The sequence below is a fragment of the Arachis hypogaea genome, chromosome 7 (assembly GCF_003086295.3).
Source record: "Arachis hypogaea cultivar Tifrunner chromosome 7, arahy.Tifrunner.gnm2.J5K5, whole genome shotgun sequence".
Lineage (NCBI taxonomy): Eukaryota > Viridiplantae > Streptophyta > Magnoliopsida > Fabales > Fabaceae > Arachis > Arachis hypogaea.
This window is the reverse complement of record NC_092042.1, coordinates 35,112,391-35,119,452: the sequence shown is the minus strand read 5'-3', so window position 1 is coordinate 35,119,452 and position 7,062 is coordinate 35,112,391.

Below are 7,062 nucleotides of genomic sequence, written 5' to 3'. Positions count from 1 at the left end.
TCTTTTACCAGAGAGTCGATAATATCAATGCTCATGCAGTCATTTTGGGTGTCTGGATGTTGCATAGCTTTGACAACATTCAAATTAAACTCGTCCTCATTGACTCTCAGGGTCACTTCCCCTTTTTGGACGTCAATGAGGGTTCGTCCAGTTGCTAGGAAAGGTCTTCCTATAATGAGAGTTGCACTCCTGTGCTCCTCCATTTTCAGCACAACAAAGTCAGTGGGAAAGGCAAATGGCCCAACCTTGACAATCATGTCTTCAATTACGCCTGATGGGTATTTAATGGAGCCATCAACAAGTTGGAGACATATCCGGGTTGGTTTAACTTCATCAGTCAACCCAAGCTTTTTGATAGTAGCTGCAGGTATTAGGTTAATACTTGCCCCAATATCACATAGAGCTTGCTTGGTACAAGTACCTTCTAATGTATATGGTATCATAAAGCTTCCCGGATCCTTAAGCTTCTCAGGTCAGCTTTTCAGAATGACTGCACTGCATTCTTTAGTGAGGTAAACTTTCTTAGTTTCCCTCCAATCCTTCTTATGACTTAAGATCTCTTTCATGAACTTAGCATAAGAGGGTATTTGCTCAAGTGCCTCTGCAAACAGAATCTTTATCTCAAGGGTCCTGAGATAGTCTGCAAAGCGGGCAAATTGCTTATCCTGTTCCGCTTGGCGGAGTTTCTGAGGATAAGGCATTTTGGATTTGTATTCCTCAACTTTAGTTGCTGCAGGTTTATTGCCTACAGCCGTGGGTTGAGAAGCCTTTTTAGAGGAGTTGCTATCAACACTTGTATGTGTCTGATCCCCCCTGGTGTTTGAATACCAGGGGTGGAAGCTGGAGTGGCGTTAGATGCCAACTCTTTATCTGTTTCTGGCATCTGAACGCCAGAACTGAGCTTCACTTGGGCGTTCAACGCCAGTTCCTTGCTTGTTTTTGGTGTTGGACGCCCGGACTGAGCATGGGTTGGGCGTTCAATGCCAGCTTTTCACCCATTATCTGGTGTTTGAGCGCCAGAATTATTCCTCTCTGGGCTCTGACTGTCCTCAGAGGGATTTTGCGTAGCAGTCTGTTCATTTCTTGGCTTCCTGTTGCCTTGAAGTGAGGTATTTAATATTTTTCCACTTCTTAATTGAACTGCTTGGCATTCTTCTGTTATTTGTTTTGATAACTGCAGTTCTGTTTGCTTCAACTGGACTTCCATATTCATATTAGCCATTCTTGTTTCTTTTAGTATCTCCTTGAATTCGGCTAGCTGCTTTGTTAGAAAATCCAGTTGTTGATTGAATTCAGTAACTTGTTCTACAGGACTGAGTTCAGCAGTTATTATTTTAGCCTCTTCGTTGATGAAAGGTTCACTATTTAGGTACAGATGCTGATTTCTGGCAACTGTATCAATAAGCTCTTGAGCTTCTTCTATTGTCTTTCTCATGTGTATAGATCCACCAGTTGAGTGGTCTAGAGAAATCTGAGCTTTCTTTGTAAGCCCATAATAGAAGATGTCTAACTGTACCCACTCTGAAAATATTTCAGAGGGGCATTTTCTTATCATCTCTCTATATCTCTCCCAAGCATCATAAAGGGATTCATTATCTCCTTGTTTGAAGCCTTGGATGCTCAGCCTTAGCTGTGTCATCCATTTTGGAGGAAAATAGTGATTCAAGAATTTTTCTGACAGCTGATTCCATGTCTTTATGCTGTCCTTAGGTTGGTTATTTAACCACCTATTGGCTTGGTCTTTTACAGTAAATGGAAATAGTAACAATATGTAGACATCCTGATCTACTTCTTTATCATGTACTGTGTCAGCAATATGTAAAAACTGTGCCAGAAACTCTGTAGGTTCTTCCTGTGGAAGACCGGAATACTGGCAATTTTGCTGCACCATGATAATGAGCTGAGTATTCAACTCAAAACTGCTAACTCCAATAGAGGGTATATAGATACTAGTCCCATATGAAGCAGTAGTTGGGTTAGCATATAACCCCAGAGTCCTTTTGGACTGTTCATTTCCACTTAAGTCCATAATGGAGAAAGGGAGATGATGTGAATTTATTTTATTTATTTTATTATTATAGAGGAGGTTTCGAAATAATAAAATAAAATAAAATAAAAACTAAAATAAAAAGAAAAACAAAAAGAATTTGAAAATATTTTATGAAGAAATTCGAAAAAGTGAGGAAAGAGAAAGTGGTTAGAGTATTTTTGAAAAAGTTATAATTTTAAAATTTTAAAAATGAAATCCGAAATTTTTAGAAAAAAATTCGAAATACTTGCTAAAAAGCAGTTAGAAAAAAAAATATAAATTTTTTTTTATTTTGAATTTTATGATGAAAGAGAAAAAGACACAAAAGACCCAAGACTTAAAATTTTTAGATCTAATGCTCCTTGTTTTCAAAAATTTTGAAGGGAAAACACCAAGCAACACCAAACTTAAAAATTTTAAGATCAAAACACAAAGACTCAAGAACACCTTGAAGACTCACAAGAACAACAAGAACAAAAGAAAGAACACCAAACTTAAAATTTTTTTAAAACCACAATAAAATTTTTGAAAATTAAAGAAAGATTAACAAGAAAATACTAAACTTAAAGTTTGGCATAAGATTTAATCAAAGAAAAATTATTTTTGAAAAAAAAGTTTTAAAAGGAAGATACCCAATTACCAAGAACATAAGCCAACACTCTAGCCAATTGAGCTATAAATGTAACGTGTTTTAATATTGTATAATAAAAAAATATTTTTTGAGAACTATTTTTTTTGAAAAAGCACAAGGAAAACACGAAAACACACAAAACAATAAAAACCAAAGATCAAATAAGAAAAATTGACAAGAACAATTTGAAGATCAAGGAAAAACAAAGAACATGCAATTCGAAAATAGAAAGACAAAGAAAAGCATGCAATTGACACCAAACTTAAAACATGACACTAAACTTCATAGAAAAACTAAAAATTAATAAAGAAAAATAATATTTTTGAAAAATTTTTAAAAGGGAAAATAAAAGATGCAATTCTAGTGACTCTAAACCAAAAGGACTAATTTTTCCTAATCTAAGCAACAAGATTCATCGTCAGTTGTTCAAACTCAAACAATCTCCGGCAACGGCGCCAAAAACTTGGCGTTGTTGCCGAAATCTTAAATAATCGCTGGCTCCAAACTCGAACAATCCCCGACAGTGGCGCCAAAAACTTGGTGCACGAAATTGGGTATGCCAATATTAATATACTATTTCTCACAGCTTCGCACAACTAACCAGCAAGTGCACTGGGTCGTCCAAGTAATACCTTACGTGAGTAAGGGTCGAATCACAGGGAGATTATTGGCTTGAAGCAAGCTATGATTATCTTATTATTCTTAGTCAGGATATAATATCAATAATAATTTTTAGTTTCAATTGTAAAAAGTAAAAGAGCATGAAATAAATACTTATTATGCAGTAATGGATAATATGTTGGAGTTTTGGAGATGCTTTGTCTTCTGAATTTCAGCTTTTCCCTTATCCTCCTCTTTACACACGCAAGGCTCCTTCCATGGCAAGCTGTTTGTAGGGCGTCACCATTGTCAATGGCTACTTCCCATCCTCTCAGTGAAAATGGTCCAAATGCTCTGTCACAGCACGACTAATCATCTATTAGTTCTCAATCATGTTGGAATAGAATCCATTGATTCTTTTGCATTTGTCATCACGCCCAACAATCGCGAGTTTGAAACTCGTCACAGCCATTCAATCCTTGAATCCTACTCGGAATACCACAGACAAGGTTTAGACTTTCCGGATCCTCAAGAGTGGCCGCCAACATGTTCTAGCTTATACCACGAAGATTCTGATTAAGGAATCTAAGAGATACTCATTCAATCTAATGTAGAATGGAGGTGATTGTCAGGCACATGTTCATGGATTGAGGATGGTGATGAGTGTCACGGATCATCACCTTCTTCATAGTGAAGCGCGAATGAACATCTTAGATAAGAACAAGCGTGTTTGAATGGAAAATAGAAATAATTGCATTAATTCATCGAGACACTGCAGAGCTCCTCACCCCCAACAATGGAGTTTAGAGACTCATGCCGTCAAAGAGTACAAAGTTCAGATCTAAAAAATTTCTTGAGATCCAAAATAATTTTCTAAAAGTTTTTTAAATACTAAACTAGTAACCCAGGTTTACAGAAAATGAGTAAACTAAGATGGATAGTGCAGAAATCCACTTCTGGGGCCCACTTGGTGTGTGCTGGGGCTGAGATTTAAGCTTCTCACGTGCCTGGGCTGTTTTTGGAGTTGAACGCCAGGTTGTAACCTGTTTCTGGCGTTGAACTCCAACCTGCAACCTGTTTCTGGCGCTGAACGCCAGACTGCAACATGGAACTGGCGTTGAACACCAGTTTACGTCATCTATCTTCGCGAAAAGTATGGACTATTATATATTGCTGGAAAGCCCTAGATGTCTACTTTCCAACCCAATTGAGAGCGCGCCAATTTGACTCTTGTAGCTCTAAAAAATCCATTCCAAGTGTAGAGAGGTCAGAATCCAACAGCATCAACAGTCCTTTTTCAGCCTAAATCAGATTTTTGCTCAGCTCCCTCAATTTCAGCCAGAAAATGCCTGAAATTACAGAAAAACACACAAACTTATAGTAAAGTCTAGAAATATGGATTTTGCCTAAAAACTAATAAAATTATACTAAAAACTAACTAAAACGTACTAAAATCTACATGAAATTACCCCCAAAAAGCGTATAAAATATCCGCTCATCAATCGCCTAGACTTGTCATATGCTTCTAGGCGAAGGTTCTCTAATTCTGCTAGTTGCAGCTTCCTTTCAGCACCAGCTTCCTTTAAATTCATGTTGCATTCGTTTACAGTCCAGAAGGCCTTGTGTTCCACTTCTACTGGTAGGTGGCAAGCCTTATCGTACACTAAGCGGAAGGGGCTCATCCCAATGGGTGTCTTGTACGCTGTTCGATATACCCAGAGCGCATCTTGTAACCTGGCACACCAGTTTTTCCTATGATACTTTACTATCTTCACCAGAATGCATTTAATCTCACTGTTAGATACCTCTGCTTGCCCATTGGTCTGTGGATGATAAGCTGTTGCTACTTTGTGAACAATCCCATGCTTCTTTAGTAATTCTGTTAGTCTCCTGTTACAAAAGTGAGTGCCTTGATCGCTCATGATTGCTCGTGGTGATCCAAAGCGACAGATAATATGGCTTCTAACAAAGGAAACAACAGTGTTAGCATCATCAGTACGGGTAGGAATTGCTTCCACCCATTTAGAAACATAATCTCAGCTAACAGTATATAAAGGTAACCACTAGAGTTTGGAAATGGACCCATGAAGTCAATGCCCCAAACATAAAAAATTTCACAGAAAAGTATAGTTTGTTGAGGCATTGATGAGCGGATAATTTGTATGCTTTTTGGCATTGTTTTTAGTATGTTTTTAGTATAATTTAGTTAGTTTTTAGTATATTTTTATTAGTTTTTAGCTAAAATTCACTTTTCTGGACTTTACTATGAGTTTGTGTGTTTTTCTGTGATTTCAGGTATTTTCTGGCTGAAATTGAGGGTCCTGAGCAAAAATCTGATTCCGAGACCAAAAAGGACTGCAGATGCTGTTGGATTCTGACTTCCCTGTACTTGAAGCGGATTTTCTGGAGCTACAGAAGCCCAATTGGCGCGCTCTCAACGGCATTGAAAAGTAGACATCCTGGGCTTTCCAGCAATATATGATAGTCCATACTTTGCCCAAGATTTGATGGCTCAAACCGGCGCTCAAAGTCTCCCTCAGAAATTCCAGCGTTAAACGCCGGAACTGGCATAAAATTTGGAGTTAAACGCCCAAACTGGCATGAAAGCTGGCGTTTAACTCCAGAAAACGTCTCTACACATAAAAGCTTCATTGCTCAGCCCAAGCACACACCAAGTGGACCCAGAAGTGAATTTTTACGTCATTTACTCATTTCTGTACACCCTAGGTTACTAGTTTACTATTAATAGGATCTTTTGACATTGTATCAGTACCCTTATGACCTCATGACATTTTACACGTTTTCTTTGTGTACTTCCATAGCATGAGTCTCTAAACCCCATGGTTGGGGGTGAGGAGCTCTGCTGTGTCTTGATGGATTAATGCAATTACTACTGTTTCTCATTCAATCATGCTTGCTTCCATTCTAAGATAATACTTGTTCTTAATCCGGATGAATGTGATGATCCGTGACAATCATCATCATTCTCAACTATGAACGTGTGCTTGACAACCACCTCCGTTCTACCTTAGATTAAGTATTTATCTCTTGGGTTCTCTAATCGGAATCTTCGTGGTATAAGCTAGACTGATGGCGGCATTCAAGAGAATCCGGAAGGTCTAAACCTTGTCTGTGGTATTCTGAGTAGGATTCAATGACTGAATGACTGTGACGTGCTTCAAACTCCTGAGGGCGGGGCGTTAGTGACAGACGCAAAAGAATCACTGGATTCTATTCCGGCCTGATTGAGAACCGACAGATGAATTCCGCTATGCTGTGACAGAGCATATGCAATCGCTTTCACTGAGAGGATGGGAGGTAGCCATTGACAACGGTGAAACCCTGCATACAGCTTGCCATGGAAGGAGACTTGCGTGTTCGAAGAAGAAGACAGTAGGAAAGCAGAGATTCAGAAGATGGAGCATCTCCAAACCTCAACCTATTCTCCATTACTGCAAAACAAGTAATCATTTCATGTTCTTTTGCTTTTCACAATCAATCCTGATAATTTCTGATATCCTGACTAAGATTTACAAGATAACCATAGCTTGCTTCAAGCCGACAATCTCTGTGGGATCGACCCTTGCTCACGCAAGGTATTACTTGGACGACCCAGTACACTTGCTGGTTAGTTGTGCGGGATTGCAAAAGTGTGATTGCAATTTCGTGCACCAAGTTTTTGGCGCCGTTGTCGGGGATTGTTGAGTTTGGACAACTGACGGCTTATCTTGTTGCTTAGATTAGGACTGTTTTATTTTTGTTGGTTTAGAGTCTTTTAGTTGAGTCTAGTTTCATATTCTAA